Here is a 22,197-nt window from a genome sequence, read left to right as displayed (position 1 = left end):
AATTTGTTTCCTCTCCCATGATCCCGCTGCAATTTCAGATAACTGGTCAGCATTTTAATATTTTTTAATTCACTAATTTACTAATAATTCATTTAGTAATTCAAATTAGTTTACTAATTTAGTAGTGCAGACTGTAAAAGAGTAGAGATTTTTTTCTTAGGTGGAAACGGGCTCTAAAAAAAAGCTATATGTTAAGAGAACTAAATAGCTAAAGCTCCTTCTATCAACCCCACCCCTGCCTTTTGCTGTGGTTCTATTTGGAGTTTCATTTATAGAAAGACAGTCTAAATGGAATGTAATTTGCCCTAAAATTACAAACTCTATTTACTTGAACAGTGTACCGATTTTTTAGCAGCCTCGATTACCACTTTGAGAAGTAATGATTACTGCCCATAGACTTACATTGGGTCCCCAGTGGCCACTTACCATTACTACATCTAGAAGTGCGATATTGGCAATCAGGGTATTGAACACATTTTGTAGCCTATGGTGTTCTTTACAAGCCATTTTTTTGTTTTTGTTTGGATGCATTAGAGTTCTCTTTCAGGCTGAATTCAATACATAAAACTGCCGATCATCAAGAAAAGCAGAGCAGTCAATGAACTGAAAGCTGCACATTCTTCAGGCACCTTAATGTAAAAACAACCAAATCTCAAACAAATTGATAAGTGAGGATTTTATACAAAGACCCCTTAAAGTGTCAAAAGCTCAAACCATTCAATACGTTTGCTGTTCATCAAATCTCAAAAACTGAAAGTGATGATGGGCACTTGGCAATCATTCCAATGGCCACATTCATATATAGTAAGAACAGAAAAATTACATTTTTCTGGCCTACTGAACAAGCTATTCATTCTTTGTTAAATAATTATTTATGTAAATATTAAAAAAGTATGGTATAGGTTGTTATTAAAAATAATAAAACCCCAAACCAGTATAGACCCCCTAAAGGAACAATCAGTTCTAAAAATTAACAACTTGATAGTTACTAACAAATGAATTTAGCTGGAGAGATGGAGAGGAAGCTGAAGACAATAAACTGGATACACTTTATTAAGTTTTTAATATCTACTCATTAACTCTCTTTAATAGAAATTGTAATACATTGGATAGAAATCTAAGTAAACACTGTATACTGTAGGGAACAGAGAAAATGAGTTTTCATTGTCACATGGGGTCATAGAGAGTCCATAGAGCCCATTCACAACAGTTCATTGTGAAACATATTAGCAGTTTGTTATGAAATTTGTTATTTTTAACACACTGGAGTCAAATTTATTGCAATTTTTGGCACATTTTTATACGTATTTTACGAGAGTTTTACACACAAGTTTCCAATTTCCTTCTGCAAACACACATGAGATCATGAGCATGACTCAAAGCGCACTAGTTAAATGTGTATTGTGATTTAGGTGCATTTTTAATTTTATGATTATAATTTGACAAGCTTTTTCCAGAAGTCGCACAGCAGTATTTTTTAATGCATCAAGCTGTTCCAAAATGAAATAATATGGATACCTTAATAGATCATAAAGGAAACTTTTTCCCTTATAGCGCTACTATAATATATTTCCCTGTCAATTCGCTCATAATATTCCTTTGTTTTATATTAATTTCCTATTGTGACAGCTGTGCATTTCTGATGATTAGCCACTAGGTGGCAGAACGAGTCATTGTTTTAATAGGAACTAAAAGGAGACCTGTAGGGAGATACTACCATCTATCTGAGGAATTGACTGGGGGAATAATTTATAAATAGAACTTTATCATTTTTAAATTTTAGATTACTCAGCTCAAATGAGCATCAAATTATACCCCAGCATTTATACCCATATGAATAGAACAAGACCCTAACTCATCTTTTTTGCTCCCTCTGATCTGCTAAATAAACATTTAAAGTATTTTGTCCTACAAGTTTAATAATAAGAAGAAAACCAGGAAGTTGTGGACTCCAGAACACTTGTCCTTATGTCACAGAGAAGGGGAGAGGAGGAGATATTCTGTGGTTCTAATACACTTTGTTCAGGGTGACAACACTATTTTCTTTTATAAAAACTGCAAAAAACTGTTCAAGGAAAATTAGTGCAGCCACCAAATCCAGATTTTATCAGCTGCACTATACTGTATATACTCAAATATAAACCAATATAAAAATAAAAATAGGTTTTGTTTAATACACAAAAAAATGACCATACTATGAAATGGAAAATACTTTGACTGGAGTATAAGCCTAGGAGACAAAATGTGGCTGTCACTGTTAATATTTAAAACACAATAGAAATGACATAAAATGAATATAAAAAATACATCCATGGAAAATGTAAAATCACATGGCTCACCCTGTATATTTTTTCCTATTTTTTACAACTTTAAGTATTTTGCACTTTCCAGTTATCATGATGGGTTCCTTGCTCTTAAATAATGTATTATTGTTGGCCACCAGTAGATGGAGCGGTGTTATTATTACAAGCAACTTGTCTTTGACAGGTCCGATCTGTCAAACCAGAGACAAATGCAGTCCCAGGACTTGCCACTAGGTGCCATCCAACTATAAACCGAGAATTTCGATTTTTTTGTTTTTTTGGGTTTTTTGGTTTTTACTCAAGTATATATAGTATGTAATTTGTATTGTAGGTTTTGGATATAGCTCTTGTTTGAAAATGTTACAGGGAATCGTATTTTTTAAAACTTTGTTATGAATTGAGAAAAGCACAGGTTTCCTTCACCTACTTACTTATTTCCCAAGGAATTATATAAAAAATAATTGTTATAAAGAAGCAGAGTGACCGGCATGTGAACTGATTTTAATCCCTTGTAGCATATGTGAGTCACAGAACACGTCGTCTCACCCAATCTCCGTCTTCTCTCCTCCGCCCGCTGCAGGACACACATTACGCCTCGTTCCAGGCAGCCGTATCTGCTGTAGAGGAATGTAAAAGGTTCATTTGACTGGTCTTATCATCAGAAACCATATGACAATCCTCAACCCTCAATTCTCACAACACTTTTCCGACTACAAAAGAATTAGCGTGCCCATCTGGCTAGAGCCGTATTTTCTGAAAATAAGGTCTCGTTACTGATACAGACAAAGAGCCAGACTGTTCCTGTGACAACAGCAATCCCATTTTCTGCTATGCAGCCTTCGGCGACCGTGTGGCCTGTTAATTGCTCGGCTCTGATTATTATATTTGTAATCCTGAAAACTGATGAACCCGAACAATCATATCTCTGGATGGCGGCTATTAAACACTCTTTATTGAAACCACTGATGTTGCCAGTGCCGTGGCATTTGAAATGGCTTTTTGCCTTGATGAAGATGGGCAGGCTAGACCTTTGAACCTGATTGGATGAGATTTGTTACATGGGTGGGGCCTTGCTCAACTAAGGGTATGGCTGGAAATAGGTGATAGGTGGGGTCTCAACCAGGAAAAGATAGATATAAATTAGGGGATCACAGCATTCAAGCTCCCTGCACCCCCTGCCATTCTAACAACTAGGGCTCTGCAGAAGGCGGTCAACCATGGTCCCTTGTCAAAAAAAAAAACAGCCCTGGTCTTTACCAGTCAAAGGTGGAGCTTAGACATGTATCAAATATTTGTTATAGTCCATGCATGCTTTGTAAGCCAATATAACACTTCCAGGTCTGTATTTTATATCACAACGCCCCCTGACAATGCTCTAAGTCAGTGGTCGCCAACCTTTTCGGTCTCCCAAACCACTAAAATTTCTGGCTCCGGATGGCGCATGCGCGGGGAGCCATGTGTCACTCAAAGGCCATGTGTCACTCACTCCCCCATAGTGACATCATGATGCCAGAAACTGTCCACTCTCCCATCGCAAGGTCTGAGCCTTGGATGGTAAACTGGGCAGGTGGTTCCAGGGACACAATCCGCCCACTTCCCTGTACCTGGGATTTGTATGGGGGACGTAGTCCGTGACTCTGGCCGGTGTGCCCTACCAGCAGGGTCCTTCTAATGACCCCTCTCGGGGGTGCACCAGACAAAGCCGCGGACCACCAAAATTTTCTCGCGGACCACCGGTTGGCAACCGCTGCTCTAAATTTCCTATTGTTGTCCTGGCATCATCCAGGGCTAATGAGTTGGCACAATCATGAGACTGAAGAAATGCCTCTTCCTGTCTGCAGCAGATTAATGATCTCATCTCAGCCTAGCTATAGTCACTGGAATGAAGTCCAAGGATGTTTTTTTTAAATGAAACAATGTGGTTAAAAATTATGCTCTCATTGTAAATTGTGACATGTCGGAAATAGTACAAATGGACACAACATTTACCAAGAGGACAGAGCTGGACCAGCTACCTTCTATAAAAATTCTGCTTGTAGGCACTGGAGCTCATAATCCCATAGCGGCTGGTGAGGAGGTACCAAGGTGGAGGTCAATAAATCAATACTTACCTTTTTTCCAAATGGAGAGGCACGGGAGAAGAAAAAGATTACAATTAGGGATAAGCCAAATTGGGAATTTTCACTCTACAAAAATGTAAATGGAAATTGCTTAGTTGAGGGCATTGGAGTCAAAAGTTGTAAAGGGGTCAGTTAGCTTTAAATGGCTTTGGAGGTCTATAAAAGCTCCATTCATCTGTCCTGGACCTTGTATAGTCATTGGGAATATGGCACTAGATATGGGAGGACATGAGATATCTAGATCTAGTTTTTTTATAAAAATTGGGGAAAAAATTGTTTAAAATTGTGTAAAATTCTATTAAAGTTCATAACTTTTTAATGATACTTTTTTAGTAATTACATTTCCTTCTATACCTGCCTTAAGTGCACCTAGAAAGAAATACTCCGTCAGCTGTTTATTAACGATCTGCGCTGACACGGTGATTCCAAGGTTTTATTAGGACATGAATCAGTGTTTTTTCTTTCCAAGCAAATTTCACCAATTTCCAGCAGTCCTCCCGGTGACATTCGAGGCTAATTCTACTAAATTTTGACAAAAGCATAATAAGCAACTTAATGACAAAATTCCTGCGTTCATCTCCACTCAGCACAGACACAAAAGATTTACGGATCATTTGGAAAGTGGACAAAGAAGCAGCAAAGGCAAATTCAGATTTTAATTTGAGCCCATACAGAAGGATAACACAAAATCCAATTCACACGATAAAACCCTCTCCATAGCAAGCACATAAAATTGTTAAGCCTTTATTATCAGTTTGGTCGGTCGCATTGTTCCTCTGGCCCACTTCTACCGTAAAAGACTTTTTTACGGCACAGAGGATGCCAGACTGGATCCATAATTGGCAGAATATTTCCTTTTGCAGCTTGGGTCTTTTACCCCCCGAAGGCCGGTCATTAGCATAGTATAGGCCGTCTTTTGCCTCCATCTCTTCATTATCTCCTAAACTGGCTGCAATCGCTCCCGTTGGCATCGGTTAGGAGTCTGTTCTTTTTTCACTCACCCATGTTCAATTTTTTTTTTCTAAATGCGACACTTGGTATTCCTGATACTGCGGCACAGATCTCTTAATATCTCCGCTCCCCCTCCCAACTTGGTTAAATTTGCCGGTTAAAAAACTGAAACCTTTTCATTTGGGAAAATGGTTTGTAACAATAAGGATCCGGGTAATTAATATAACAGATGTCTGGGAAAATGTCAGCATAACAGTATTATCCCAGTTGCGTTGGTGCCAAGATCTCCGGGAGTTGGCAGGTGTGCGGCTCTTGGCACCTAATGGCTGCTCGCAGCACAAAAGAGCCAACGGTTCATTTTTATTTTAACACAAGCAAAATTAAAACTAGATTGATCTCACTATTAACAGCGTGACTCACACGGCTTCAGATAACTGTCAGATATTGAGTGGAGATGCCGGTATTAAAAGGGAAAAAAAACGTCTTTTCAAGTTGTTATATTGATCCATGGACTTGTGAAACTGGATCTGTTCCACCGCTCTGCTCTCCCCATAATAAACCTGGGATTTACTATTAGAAGGGAGATATAGCCAGATAAATCTGCTATCATTCTACGTTTGGAGTAAAGGAGTAATTATCACATAGGGGGAGCAAAGGGGATGAAATGTTTTGCCCCTGAAAGGGGCTAATTGTCTATTTAGCATGGCGCAGGGGAGGGTGGAAAATTGTGGCCGAGTGATTTTGATTGGATGCCTCTGCCAGATAGTTTCACCCCATGGTGAATGGAAAGACTTGAGGGTTCCAGAAAAAGCATAGGAAGGGGTCTGATGAAAAGTGCCTTCCCCAACCCTGACCCTATAGTCAAGACTGATCCCCCTAGCCCTGACCCTATAATAAAGGTTGACCTTTCCAACCTTGACCCTATAATGAAGGCTGATCCCCCTAACCCTGACCCTATAATAAAGGTTGACCCTTCCAACCTTGACCCCATAATGAAGGCGGATCCCCCTAACCCTTCCCCATTAATGAAGGCTGAGTCTTCTAACCCTGACCAAAAAATTAGATCCTCCTTACCACGATCCTATAATAAAGGCTGTTCCTCTCAAGGTCGACCCTCCTTACCCTAACCCTATAAAAAAGGCTGCCCCTCCTAATCCTGACCCTATAATGAAGGCTGATACCCCTAACCCTAACCCTATAATAAAGGTTGACCCTTCTAACCTTGACCCTAAAATTAGGGGTGATCCTCCTTACCATGATCCTATAATAAAGGCTGTTCCTCTCAAGGCTGACCCCCCCCTAACCCTAACTCTATACAAAGGCTGACCCTCCTAACCCTATAACAAAGGCTGACCCTCCTACCCTCACCCTATAATAAATATTAACCCTCCTAACCCTGACCCTATATTGAAGGCTGACCCTTCTAACCTCAACTCTATAATAAAGCATGATGCTCCCTAACCTCACCCCATAATTAAGGCCTACCCTCCTGACACTGACCTCGTAATAAAGACTGACCCTCCCAACCCCGACCTAATAGTGAGGGCTATTGTCAATCTGGAAAGGATTATCAACAGTTTCAAATACCATAATGGTCCCAAACCTTTAGACGTCTGTTAGAAGACTGATAATGAAGAGAAAAGTCACCTTTCAACGCCACAATGACCCCAAGCAGACATCCAAATCCACAAAACAATGGCTTCACCAGAAGAAAATTTAAGTTTTGGAATGGCCCAGCCAGAGCCCAGACCTAAATCCAATAGAAAATCTGTTGCTGACCTGTGCATTAAATGCCCTGGCAATTTGACAGATTTGGAGCCACTTTTGCAAGGAAGAGTGGTATTTATTGCCAAATCAAGATGTGCCATGCTGATAAATCCTGATCCTTTATGCATAATTATATAATGAAATATTTAATTTATGTCCCCCGGGATAGGATGTCAGCTGTAATCTGATTGGCTGCCATGACACTTGGGCTCCCCTGTCCCTGGAGGTGTCTTTGTATCGGCGGTCTCGTTGAGACTTTTCGTCTCTTTCTTCCTCTGTTGGAGTAGCGCGAGTGGGAACTCTACAATCACCTCCCTTCGTGTGGTGAATATTTAATGGCCCTTTGTTTAAAGTAACATAAAAACCTAAGCAGAACGGATGGCTCAATTAAACCTGCTGGGAGCGCGTGTTCACTGTTTAATTTAAAAATGCCATCTGTAATTTCAGTGTCAGAGCGGCGCGCAGTGATTAAAGTTTTCCAGATTACCGCAGATCATTTCACCATTTGAAAACATCACCAAAAGTCTGACAATATCCCTCGGAAGGTGACGAGGTCGGCAAATTACCAGCCCGGGTGCTTTTGTCCTATTGTGCCAAAAGATGTTTAAGTGGACCAAGTTTACAAATCGGTGTGAATAAAATTCCTGAAATATACTGAAACACGGTTAATTATTTTACAGAAAAGCTCCAATTTTTAACATTAAAAAATGTCCTTGAGCTGCGTTTAGTGACTTTGCCTGGGCTTAGATGATGTCATCAGTTTGCTGCAGGCAGAAGGAAGCATCGCTGCAGTCCCCCAGTGATCAGACTGCAACATTGTAGCAAGTCACATAAACATAAAGCTGAACCCAACCCCCCCTCCCATTATTCTGCCCCTGTACTGCATACTCTATCTCCTTAACCCCTGTGATATTATTACAGGGGTTATAAAGATCCCAAACTTTTTATTTGCTCCTTTCCTGCATTCTCCATGTTTTGGGCCTGTCACTCAAACACTACCTTTGTCATCAGGTCTCCCCTTCCAGCACAAAAAAATCACAAACCTTAGCTCCTTTGTATCATGTCTATGCTGTGCAGGCACATAGTTAGCACAGGGGGTACAAAGCTGGCAAATAGTTAGCACAGGAGGTACAAAGCTTACACATAGATAGCACAGGAGGTGCAACACTGACACATAGTTAGCACAGGAGATACAAAGCTGGCACATAGTTAGCACAGGAGGTACAAAGCTTACACATAGATAGCACCAGGGGTACAAAGCTGGCAAATAGTTAGCACAGGAGGTACAAAGCTGGCAAATAGTTAGCACAGGAGGTACAAAGCTTACACATAAATAGCACCAGGGGTACAAAGCTGGCCCATAGCACAGGAGGTACAAGTCTGGGGCATATTTAGCACAGAAAGTACAAAGCTGCAACATAATTAGCACAGGAGGTACAAAGCTGGCACATAGGTAATACAGGTGATACAAAGCTGGCACATAGAACAGGAGGCTGAAAGCTGGCACATAGTTAGCATAGGTGGTACAAAGCTGGCACATTGCACATGAGGTACAAAGCTGGCACATAGATAGCACATAGGACAGCACCTGGTTCAACTCTATAGTACTATGATTCAATGAACTTCCTTGTGACTCAGTGTAAGTTTAGCAGAGAACTATGTGCAATTAACACCGTGCCAGCAGAATAGTAAACTTCATCAAGAACAAGGGATTTATCCACTCACAGCACCCCTCACACCCCATATTAGTACAGAGGCATCCCTGACAAACAGACCATCCTTAAAAGACCCCCACACATGAAAAAGGGCCCGAATGAGTAAAAAGACAAAAATCAAACAGCTGAAATGAGAGGTGGGAAGGAGTGAGCTGGATAATCCTATTTGTCCATCAGACATAAAATGCGGAAGGCTCAAGATACCTGCCGCAGGTTCTAATGCCTGTTGCATGGGCTTCACAGGGGAATGTGACCAATCACTTCCAGCACTGGAGAGGACTATCTACAAATAGGCAAGGCTGAAGTTCAGCTTTAATATAAAATCTTGTTAACAATCTTGCAGAGGATGGATATCCAAAGAGTACCCATAGGGCTGACATACTCACCCTGGACAAAATGCTGCTCTGCACTCCCTTCAGTGCTGATTGTGTTATCCTAGAGGACGTGACCATGGAATGCATCAGAGTAATATAAACGTTGTTATCACTTTATTGCACCCTTTATGTTACTGTTTTCTTTTTACAGCTAAAGTATTTTATATCTATTTTATACAGCAGACTGACTTGTTTGTTTTACATGCACAGAGTGAATTTATTGCCCCATGACAGTGTTTTGTTTGTTTTTAAACAGCGTGTAGTATGTTGGTTTTATATCCAAGCGATGCAGGACAGCTTGTGTATGTACCCGGGCCTCTGGCGGCATGCTTCCAGGCTGCAGGGAAAACATGTATTTCATGAAACAAGGTGCGTTTTTGTGTATTTGTCTCTTTTATGCTATTGTAAAAATTCCCAGCTTACTTCTATACATCTGTTATAAATACTTTATTTGTACAACTTGTCTCTTTTATTTTGTGGGCAAAACTTTTTTATGTTTTTGTTTTTTTTACAGCACATCTGTTTTATATACCAAGTTTATATCGAAACTGTGGAGGTTTTCAGTTAGCTGTTTTCCTTTATGTTACTATTAAAGTTACATAGCGGGTTATGTTGAAAAAAGACAAAAAAATCTATCAAGTTCAACCACTAAGGAAATAAACTTATCATAGATAAAACCCTATGGACAAAGTTAATCCAGAAAAGGCAAAAAGCCCTTTTACAATTTGCTCCAACAGGGGAAAAGAATTTCTTCCTGATCCCATGAGACAATCGGATGTTCCCTGGATCAACAGTCACTGTTATTTTTACTTTAAAGCTTTAATACCCAGTTATATTCCGTGCTTCTAGAAATCATTCAAATCTCTTTTACATCATTTTTTTGCTTTCTGCGTCTCATTATCTAAATGCTTTTTTTTAAAAACATAATGGGAAATGAGAGGAATTCTGTAAAGTGAGCAATGTTTGGAGTTGTTTCCACAACAGGTAGAAGATTTTTATTTACCTATTGCTCACTATTCACCATGGGTTTCACCTCACTTTCTGTTTTAGTGATAATGGCCCCCAGGACAAATAGTGGGTGAATCTTGCCATTAGGGGGACAGACAGGATTACAAAACTAGAAAGAGAGCCTCAACTTCCAAAACCTCTATCCAAAACTGAATAAAAATAATAGTTGTTACATACTAATTGTATATTTTATTATAATATTGTTTATTATACTTATATATGTACGGGTATATAGGGTCTGATAAAAAAAACTGACTATTATTTATTTCTATGACAATTCTAATGTTTGTCCCCTTCAGTAATCTCTCCATTCACAAGGAAGCCGATGCCGACTTGTTTCCCACTGGTGGAAGGTGCGGAGCAGATCAGTTTCTAATGTTTTTTCTTTCCAGCATCCATTCACACAAAGTGTGTTCCTTTAATCACCAATTTCAATTTAGGAAAAAGAAAAAAGTTTGCAAGGTCCAAACATGGTGAATATGGAGGATGTTCCAGCGTAGTAATGTGTTTGTCGGTCACAGAAAGTGCTGTGTGAGAAGGAGCATTGTCCTGATGAAGAATGAAACCATTTCCCACATTTCTGCCGTCTTTTCCTCACTCCTTCCCTCAGCTTTGTCTTCCTTGTTGGGTCACTGTTGTGTCTTCTGGAACCCATTCTGCCAAAATGACGCCTTCATGTCACAAAACACGATGACATGGCTGTGAATTGGGACTTTTTTGGTTCTTGGTGATGAAGGTGTTCCCAGTGACTGTGGTTTTGTTTTCCGATCATACCGGAACATCCGGGTTTCGGCACCCGTTGATGACTTTATGGAAAAGGTTCGGCTCCACCGCAAGTTGCTGTAGAATGTCAGCACAAATTTCCTTGCTGCTCTCTTTTTGGTGTGAAATTGTAATAAACATGTCCAAATGATGCGTTGCTCAACTTTTATACTTCTCATGATTTCAGCACATGAGGGGTGACACAACGGCATTAAATAGTGACTGACAACAAACTAAAGGGCAGCTGAGAAATATCATTCCATCATGATGTCTTAGGTTTGCCATTTCCCCCCTTTCATGCCATGTAAAGCTCCGGAGATCCATCCATTTACATTCTGCTCAAAGCGCCTGTAATGACGCCCAAAGAAGAAGCATTTCTAAACCAAGGAACTTCTAGATCTCCTTGCCTCGCTCCATGATACCCGGTAGTAGTTATTGGCGTTCAAATATACCTTGTAATGTTGAAGATGTTTCTAAACCAGGAGGTGTGAAACTGGTTGAGCCACCCTGTTGTAGTAACAAATTCCAATCCTTGGTGTCAGGAAGTTTGCATAGGTGGTAAACCTTCGAATTACAGGTCTGAATGTGTGAATGGTTCTCAAAACACTGGGATGGGGATGTTAAAATGGCATAATAGGTGAAAGACGAACGTTGTTAAAGGCACTCATTCCTGTTCAGAGATAATTGTTCTGAATTGATGGTTTGGAATTTTTGCTTGACTTTGTGAATGTTTTAACAAAAGCCCAATCTGGGTAGCCACCAGATTTTAGAGTATTCCTGAGATGGCTCTGTTATACGTCTTTGGACTCTCTGTTTGTTGTTAGCATCACATCTCTATGTGGCAAAGTTCTAATAACCCCTAGTTTGTGTTATAATGGGTGGTGGGAGTCAAAAAGCAGTAAAATGGGGTAAACAGGAGTAAAGCAATAAAAGAGATTCTGGTCCGTGTGGGTAGGTTTCTTGTAGAGCCAAATCACTCCCCGCCCTTCCTTGTCATATAACCAACAGTCTCAATAAATCTCTATTGCTGCTGTTTTAACTGCAATAGGACAGCTCACATTAGAAGGTTTATCACCTGTACAGACTTCCTGACACCAAGGAGGAGTTACAGTAATGTAATAGGGTGGTTTGACATATTTTTCACCTCCGCGTCACATTCACCAAGGTTCTTTTATGATAGCCTATCTTCTCCAGTCTTGAAGCGCACTATTAAATCATGCCTAATGTTTGACAAGCCAGCATATTTTAAAGGTGATTTGTTCAGTGTGGAATAATGAAGTTGTAATTTTGGAAAAATTGCAAATTTTACCAAAATTTTGGCAATTTTTTATAATATGGGAAAATTCAATCAAGTCGGTAAGTAAGGTGACGTCCAGCAATGGTGGCTGATAAATGTTGGAGAGTTAAACCCAAACCTTGTTCAAACATGATTGCTTCATGGGCCAGTACCCACAAATTGGCATCTTTTTGATTGGCTTTACGCTCCAAATTGTTATCATTCATGTAGCATCTACAGTGCTTTAAATCCTTCTATAACTTGAGGGAGCCGTCTTTTTCTATGCATTGGTATTTGGAGGTTCTGATCCTTGCCTCCCACCACTTTGGGTGTAGACCAACCAAAGAATATAGTTAGTCTCCATTTTTGTGTTCTGAACTTGCAGGTAAAGGAACGGCTCTATTAAGCAGCCACAGGATCAGGGTGACATTTGCGGTGGGATGAAATATTAGGTTCATAGAAAACCAACTTGCACACGCTGCAATAGCTTTGACTTTTTTTTTTTAGGATATCCAATCTCACCAAGAGTCGGCATAAATCTATCCCAGCCGACTCTGACTAGAGACCGGCGTAATGCGACTCCGCTATGATAAAATGGCAGGTACGCAGCGAACATGAAAATACCACCTATTAAATGAAAGGCCATTTTCTATTTTGACAAGTTTAGATGTTTGAGAAGCTGGAAGATTTTTTAAAGTGTAGAAAGGACAAATGTAGGTCAGGCAGAACGAGTGAATATATATGATGTATTGCAGGGCTGCAGAATCCCCCCCTGGGGAACTAAGAATCAGGGGACGGCATGGCGAAAACTAAAACCCAGAACGGGGGTTCTGATTGGTCAGCCCAGATTGGGCCTGTTACAAATAGAGCTTACAATCTATCAGAGTATAGGGGGACATAGAGAACGTAGAAGAGCATGCAATCAATTAGGTATGAAGAAGAAAACAGAAGGTAGAAGAGCTTACAATCTATTGGAGTATAAGGGAGAATATAGAAGGCAGAAGAGCTTACAATCTAATGGTATATAAGGGAAGATACAGAAGGTAGATAAACTTACCATCTTCTAGGGTATAAGGAAGAAAACAGAAGGTAGAAGAGCTTACAATCTATTAGGTATGAGGAAGGAAACAGAAGGTTAAAGAGCTTACAATCTATTGGAGTATAAGGGAGAATATAGAAGGCAGAAGAGCGTACAATCTTCTAGGGTATATGGGGGATGCACAAGGTAAAAAGAGCTTACAATCTATTAGGATATAGAAGGTAGACAAGCTTGCAATATATTAGTATATAAGAAAGGAAACAGAAGGCAGAAGAACTTACAATCTATTAGTGTTTATGTGAGGATACAGAAGGTAAAAGAGCTTACAATCTATTAGGTATGAGAAATGAAAACAGAAGGTAAAATAGCTTACAATCTATTAGTGTTTATGTGAGGATACAATGGTAGAAAATCTTTCATAAGGGGGAAACAGAAGGCAGAAGAGCTTACAATCTATTAGTGTATAAGGGAGGACACAGAAGGTAAAAGAGCTTACAATCTATTAGGTATGAGAAATGAAAACAGAAGGTAGAAGAGCTTACAATCTATTGGAGTATATGGGAGAATATAGAGGGCAGAAGAGCATACAATCTTCTAGGGTATATGGGGGATACACAAGGTAAAAAGAGCTTACAATCTATTAGGATATAGAAGGTAGACAAGCTTGCAATATATTAGTATATAAGAAAGGAAACAGAAGCCAGAAGAACTCACAATCTATTAGTGTTTATGTGCGGATACAAGGGTAGAAGATCTTTCATAAGGGGGAAACAGAAGGCAGAAGAGCTTACAATTTATTAGGGTATAAGGGAGGATGTGGAAGGTAGAAGAGCTTACAATCTTTTATAGTAAAGGGGGGGGGGGGGGGGCAGAAGAGCTGACAATTTATTACAGTATGAGAAGGTAGAAGAACTTACCATCTATTAGGGTAAAAGGAGGATACAGAAGGTAGAAGAGCTTACAATCTATTAGTGTATGAGGAGGATACAGAAGGCAAAAGTGCTTACAATCTATTACTGTGTACAGAATCATACAGAGGGTAGAAGAGCTTACAATCTATTGGGGGTATAAGGGAGAATACAGAAGGTAGAAGAACTTACGATCAATTAGCGTATAGGGGCATACAAAAGGTCAAAGAGCTTACAATCTATTGGGGTGTAAGAGAGAATACAGAAGGTAGAAGAGCTTACAATATAGTAGGTTATAAGGAGGATACAGAAGGTAGAAGAGCTTACACTTTATTATATTATAAAGGGAGAAACTGAGGGTAGAAGTGTTTATAATGTTTTAGGGTATGAAGGAGGATACAGGAGGTAGAAGAGCTTACAATCTATTGGGTTATAAAGGGAAACATAAGGTAGAAGAGTTTACAATCTATTAGTGAATAAGGAGGACACAGGAGGTAGAGGAGTTAATATTCTATTGTTGGATACAGAAGGATACAGACGGTAGAAGAGCTTACAATCTATTCTGTTATATGGAAATGATTGGATGAATAGATATAGGACTGAGAAGGAAGTTTAGGTTCATTCTGCAATACACCTGTCCGGCTGTGTTAGCAGCGTCCTTACTCAGCAGAAAATAAAATTGTCATTGTGTCCATATTTAATCAGCAGTGATTGGCCATAATGCTGTAATTGTCAATCTATTCATCTTGCACAAACTTTCAGAACAAAATGATTGCCTTTAATTAGAGGAAACAACATTAGCTTGCCTGATAGGAAGTGCTGAAGGTTAAAGACCAAGAATTAAAAACCTCAGAACAATAATGTCATATTCTTATGTCAATTTACTAATTCTTGAATGTGTGGGTGCAATAGTTTTTATGCTTTTTCCCTTTATGTTCATCTAGTGATCCCCCTACTATCACCCTTTTGGTTACAATGTTGCAGTCTGATCACTGAGGAAGAGGAGACTGAAGATATGCTTTCATATGCCTGCAGCAGACTGATGACATTGTATCAGGCTGGGGAGGTCATGGGCCCCAGTTCATATATTCACCAGGGATTCAGTTAGCCCTCAGCCTGACGTAGTTGCACCTGAATATTCTCACCATGCTGTGTCCGAGTTTCATTTCCCAGGTGATCGGAATCATTCACATTTTATTAGATTACTCCCGTACAGTCTGCCTCAATATTCATTTCTTTTCACTGGACTTTTTAAACACACTTTATTTTTCCCCAAGGTACTTAGGACTCTAATTAACCGAAAGGGCTTTTTTTATTTCCAGCAATCTTTTACTGATAAATGACGATATACACTCGTAAATGAAAATTGCTTTTTTATTTAAATTCTGTCATTGCTTTAATTTAGCAAAAAAGCGTGAGTAGAAGGCTCAAAGGTCATTTGCAACTTAATCATTTCAGAATGCATTTTCCCCCAATGTATTAGCGTTGAGCATATCCGATATGGTAGCTATTAATTACTTTTATTCTGTGTATATTACAGTTATACAATACAGGGGACATAACAGAATCAATGCAACAAATCACCACTCCAGAATAGGGAAAATCAAGACAAATTTGGCTCAAAAATGTTGATCAAGACACAAATCGGCTGCCCCCAGAGCAGATGGAAGACATTTTTTCCAAATAAAAAAACTTGCCAAAATTTTGGTAAAATGTGCGATTTTTGTAAAATTACAATTTCATTATTCCAGTGTGGAGAAGTGAGATTATTATAGGAGAACCTGCAAACCTGGAATAGATTTGGTACAAGATTTAATGCAAGCTAAAAGCAAATGCTTTTTTAGGAAATCCATTCCAGGTTTGCTGGATCCCAAAGTTTCTCTCATGATGGTCTATCTTCCTCAGTTTTGGAGAGTTTTAATATATCAGGCCCATTGTTTGACAAGTGTGATATGCTCAACAATTAATAACATTGTAATTTTGTAAAAATTGAAAATTTTACCAAAATGTTGGCAAATTTTTCCATTTGAAAATGGAGTCAGTGAGGATGGTGAAATGAAGGTGGTTTTTAATAGTCCTAATTGTAAAACTGAACCAAACCCCAATAGCTACCTTAATTCTAACCCCAACCCTGAAGGTAGTTTGGCTCCATTTTCATCAGTTGGGTACGCAGTCCAGTGGGCAAATCCAAACTAAAGTTTGCTCGATGACACTCATATCTAATGTACATATGGGGCTGTAAGCCCAAGGGCATTGACCTTGACAATGAGAACCAAATCGAATGTTAGAATCCATACAGCAACACTGTCTGAATGTTACTCCAGTAATAACCCTATTGCTACCCTAAAACGAATGCCAGCCCTAAGAAACCTAGCCAATTGTCTGTAAGGAAAGTCATGGAACCACCATTAAGGAAATGCCAAGACATCCATATGGCTTTGTTGATAAAGTCATGTGATCACCAAGCTGATCAATGGCTTTCTTGATTGGCAAAGCTCTATCACACAAAGGCCGGGTTCTAAAGCTACATACCTCTAGTTGTTAAAGGGAAAATTTTTGATGTCATCACCCCCATTAGTTTGCCAAAATGACTCATCACTAGTCAATGGCGTAACCCACTTCAAAATCTCTGATCATTTTTATTGGTCAGCAAAAGTAATCTTGGTGACGCCACGTTCCTGCCACCATGGCTCATGGGATCAGTCTTTGGTGCTTCCCAAGCTTTGGCCAATTGTGCGAAAGGTTGGAAAATCATTTCTAAGCCAGTCGATAAGATTCTCGTTTTTTTTTCGAGAGGATCTTGTTATATTATGTATGTGTAGATATGACAGGTGCTCTTTGATATGCTAAATACATACTTTTAATAAATGTAAATGAGTGTCAGTTTGTAGCCAGCAGAGTGGCATATATCAGCCCCGGGCAATGTGTACGGAAACAGATGAGCTGAACTCCGATGAGGTGAATCTGCTGCATGTGATCTGATTCTCCGTGATTCACTTACAATGAAAGTCAGGGTGGCAGCTCCAATAAAGAGTTAAACTTTCTATAGAGAAAAAAGCACTTTTTTTAACATTTTCAAAATTTTATAGAAAGCTTGTTAGCGAGTCTTTTCAGTGAATGCCAGCAAGTGCTCCAAATATCTATATATTGTTCCCACCACGACAGGAACAAAAGATGAAAGCTTATATAAATTATATGATGTGAGATTCATTTTTTGTAGAGTTTCAAAGTACACAGTTTGTTGGAATTTTGTAAAAATGTCATCGCTTGAAGGGAATAGCGAGATGTGGTGGCAAAGTGACATTCATAATTCCCCCGCTGCTTCAATGTGTTCATCCTCCGTCCTTAACATTCACCAGAATGAAAAGTTTAATGCTGTGCGCTTTATATTTTATCGTCTTTTTAATGTCAGGCACAGCGAAACAAAGACGGAATATACAAATATATTGAACTATAGGAATATAGGTATGTGTACGGCATTGTATATGTAATATTTATTCTACTTTATATGAATGGTGATATTTCAGTTTTGTATGGACCCCGATGTTTGGGTCATAATTCTGCAATAATGTGTCCTACCGGCCTGAATGCTCCTGAATTCTGAAACTCTTAAGGCAAGCAAACACAGATTCCCTTGCATGTGCTCGTCCAGAAGAGGAAGAAGAGAAGGAAAATGGTGGTGCCATCTATCTATCTATCTATCTATCTATCTATCTATCTATCTATCTGTCCCTCTATCTATCTATCTATCTATCTATCTATCTATCTATCTATCTATCTATCTATTTATTATTCTCTCTCTGGTATTCCACTAACCTGACTCTCTCCTCTACAATCTATTATGAATGCGGAGTCAGACTCATTCATCCTCCCCACTTAACTACGGACCTACCTATCTACTCCATACACAGCCTTCCCACCCGCTCCTGTGCTTTGCCTTCAAATGCCTCCACAGTTCTTGTCCCACTTACCTTACTGACCTGATAGATAAACCCCCCCCCTAGCCGCTCTCTTCGCTCCTCCAATGACCTACTAATGACTTCTTCACTCATAACCTCATCACACTGACGGCTCCAAGACTTTTCTAGAGCTGCCCCTTTTCATCCTCACCTACCCGTCTTCTTCTGCCTCCTAAACCCTCACTTCTTCCAACCATTCCATATCCCCCTCCTATTGTGTGATATTGCCCCTCCTCTTAGATTGTAAGCTCTTCTGGACAGGGTCTTCTCCTCCTCCTGTGTTTCAACCCCTATTTAATGTACAGCACTGCATAATATGTTGGCGCTATATAAATATTGTTTACAAATAAGAGGAAGAATAATAATAATGCTGGACTTAGAGCACTGAGCACATTTTGTGATAGAAAATAGTCCCTGCATGTGACAGCACCAAATTTAGGTAAGAATTGCAGTAAAAACGGATATTTTTAATTAGAGTTCTGCATATAATGCACAAAAGTCTATCAATGTTTTATATACAACCATAGAGAATTTTTTTAAACATTTATTCAATCATTTCCTAATAATGATAGATTTGGATTACATAAGAATATCGACCAATCAGCATAACTGTCATACATTTTCATGATCCTATGCGTTCCCACATTATGCATTACCGTTACATGAATCCAGAATTATAAAGCTCAGATTTATCTCTTCGATTATAAATACCTCTTTAATAGAGATGAAACTTGGCTGCTTTTCTTGTATAAATGAATTCCTTCAATTCCACTTTTACTAAAATCCCGACTAATTTCTATGTAAATTTTCCGTACATCCTCGCTGCCTTCTTTCATTTGTTCAGCGTCAGGCCCGTTTTTTCTGACTTTCCATCCGTGATTTGCGGGCTTTGTAATCCGTGGAGCCATTGTTCCACACCAGCAGCTAAAAACCTCTAAAATTGCCAATTACGGGGCTTTTCTCTCTCTCCGCTGCAGCGCTATAAAGATCTGAGTTATGTACAGGGACATTTGACTCATAAAATCTCTCAAGCAGTATTTATAAATACAGTTTTTTACGACTGGACCCGAGTTGATACAAAGGCAGCGATAAATCTCTGGGTTGACAATGCAGGAAATATACTGCAAATGCGATAAAAGCGGCTGTGGATTGCGAGGCTTCCATTGCTGAGGAATTTTGGGGCATAAAGTGAAAGGTCACATTGGTAGTTTTTCAAGCGAGCGGCCTTCAAGTTTACCAGGAAGTCATTGGCATTCCGCTAGATTTTGAAGGTAAATTTGATTCCACCATATACCGTATTTTTTGCCGTATAAGACGCACTTTTTCTTCCCCAAAACTGGGGGGGAAAAGATGGTGCGTCTTATACGACAAATACCGTGTTATAAAATAATTAAAAAAAGATACTCACCCGGTACCCGATCCTGCGTGCGTCTCCTTGATGCTGGCTGCAGTGTGTGTCTCCTCCTGGCTGCAGTGCAGAGCGAAAGAAGCCGGCACACACCCCTCCGCGATTCTGAACCTGGAAGCACGCTGCTGATCCCTGCCCTAACGGAGTTACCCGGCCGTACAGTGGAAAAAAAGGTAAGTGAACGGGGGGACAATCAATGGCACATGAGTGATCAGAAGGGGAATACCGGTATGAATGGCACATGAGTGATCAGAAGGGGAATAATCTTTGAGAATCTTTTTTTTTCTAGATTTTCCTCCTTTAAAATTGGGTGCGTCTTATATTCCGGAGCATCTTATACGGTGAAAAATACGGTACTTGACTTTGATTTAATATCAGTTGCTAATCTTGATTTGATTAAATAAAAAAATAAATGCTGTTTACACTAATGAAAAAAGGCTGTGAGCAGGACCACAATATGCACACAACACAGGTATTATATTGTATATACTCAAATAAAACCCAAAAGTTATGTAAATGAAGACCCACTCAGGTGTTTTACCATATATACTCAAATATAAACCAAGATACATGCCATTAAAAGAATCTTGGTTTATACTCGAGTCACATCACTAGATGGAGTTGTGTCTTCATTTTAAGTATGTAACATACTCTTGCCTTTAGAAACATGAGATGAGTTTTTTTTTGCATTTTTTTATTGGGATATAACTCAATCTACTGCTGGCCAACAAAAATGAACAAAGAATTATTAAAAAACAAATGGCTCATGATAAGCATTGCAAAAATACATTAAAAGGAGGGGAAAATATAAACAGACTGAGCCCATGTAATTTTATTTTTTGAATCAAATGCTTGAAATGTTGCCTCGTGGAATCAGTAAGGTTTTTTTTCCCTTGTTGGAGCACATTGAACTTTTATTTGCCTTCCTCTGGATCATCCATGTGCATAAGGTTTTTACCTGGGATATGTTTATTTCCCTAGTGGCTGAATTTGATGAACTTTCTTTTTTAAATCTGACTAACTATATAAAAAGAACATAATTAATGTGTTAATTCATTGGAGCGTGTTAATTTCATTGGCATTTCTATTTAAATGTTAGCAGTAGGGTGTATACTCGAGTCAACTTCCTGTATTTACAGGTAGCAATAAGTACCTTGTTTATATATCAGGTTGGTTTATCTTTGAGAATATGAACATTTTTACATATTACTATTAATTCTTATTCCCATGAAAATACACAGTTTCACATGAAATAACACTATACATATAAGTTTTTAAACATTTTCTATGCCTCATGGAATACATGTGAAATAGTCACCAAAAAAATTGATATCAATTTGCAATGTATTTTCGTGCATGTGTGCGATTGGCCTTGTGATTGGATTTTTATACAAACAGATCCTTTTGAGAAGTTTTTTTTTTGAAACACAATCACAAACAACCCCAGCACACAGAAATGCAATATGTTCATGGAAGCCACCTACGCGTTTGCCATAAACCTTACATAAGCCGTTATCAAGGTGTTTCTGCGACCTTACCCCTTTGTCTTTATTTCTTTTACGCACTTGTGACAAACATCATTTTGAACGTTGCTGACTCATCCGCCTCTTAATGGAAGTCAACCGACACTTTGTCTCCTGGAACAAAAACAAGAATAAACTTCCAACAATATTTGTGTCAGGAATAAACAATTCTAAATAAAGGAAAACCCATTCTTCACCAACACAACTGTGTTTTGGAAAAATACCGGTAGTCTGCGCCCTTGGAAAAAAAAAAGTTCCCCTGGCCTCAGCTTTCGTATAAATCAAAAGAAGCATCAGGTTTTTAAGTAACACTCGTGAGTTTACGATGACCTTGTCGTGGCAGCAAGGGCGGCCGGCGCAGCTGTGCCTAGTTCTCAATGTAAAACAAAAACTTCATGTATTTGCTGTCAGGAGGCTTCCCGTAAAGTAGAGCAGAATGCATTGCCTTGGATGGAAAATGGAAGGTTGTAAACGTGGCGGGTTCATTAACTGGGAAACACATTTTGTGCCATACCTACAAAATCCTACTGAGAGGCAGAACAACGCTTCTTTATAGCTCTGAACTTCACGGGTGAAGAAAAAGTCTGGTTGATGACTTCGGCATTAAATTGCAACTCCGATCAAACTAGGAAAAACCTTTTTCACAAGAGTTTATCTAGGAAACAGTGTAGTGTAAAAGATTTTCTTTATCTAGGGTGCTGTTGGTAACTTCTGTGCAGCACATCTGTTTTCTACAGAACAGAAGTGTCACAGCTCTGTTCACTATCTTTAAATAAAGCTTTTGTATTTTAGTGTTAGGTTGATGTTGGAGAGGTTTTCACCAACATTTTATTCTAGCTTATAGTACTCTATTAGTGAGAGCGATGCACTTGGCTTCAACAAATGTTGTGCGGTTTGGGAGGCTCCTACTACCGCCAAGCTAGCTTCCTTGGTCTGCACACCTTCTAAGATCATAATGAGGGGGTCATATTACCCCCAAGGTAGGTTCCTTGGTCCGCACATATTCTAAGATCATAATGAGGGGGTCCTACTACCCCCAAGCTAGGTTCTTTGGTCCGCACATATTCTAAGATCATAATGAGGG

General features: G+C 39.2%; 1 long non-coding RNA gene across 1 annotated transcript in view; it reads right to left on the bottom strand.

Annotated features, from left to right (window-relative positions):
- Positions 1-2,824: 2,824 nt before the first annotated feature.
- The window catches only part of LOC140340743 (uncharacterized), a 60,279-nt gene continuing 40,906 nt past the window's right edge, over positions 2,825-22,197 (bottom strand). Inside the window, exons 2-3 of the long non-coding RNA XR_011922725.1 lie at positions 21,129-21,227; positions 2,825-2,920 (exon numbers count right to left, since the gene is read on the bottom strand). This is a non-coding gene — a long non-coding RNA (uncharacterized lncRNA). The remainder of the gene's footprint in view (positions 2,921-21,128; positions 21,228-22,197) is intronic.

The sequence above is a fragment of the Pyxicephalus adspersus genome, chromosome 11 (assembly GCF_032062135.1).
Source record: "Pyxicephalus adspersus chromosome 11, UCB_Pads_2.0, whole genome shotgun sequence".
NCBI lineage: Eukaryota > Metazoa > Chordata > Amphibia > Anura > Pyxicephalidae > Pyxicephalus > Pyxicephalus adspersus.
The sequence above is the reverse complement of the archived record's forward strand: the minus strand, read 5'-3'. Positions and strand labels throughout refer to the sequence as shown.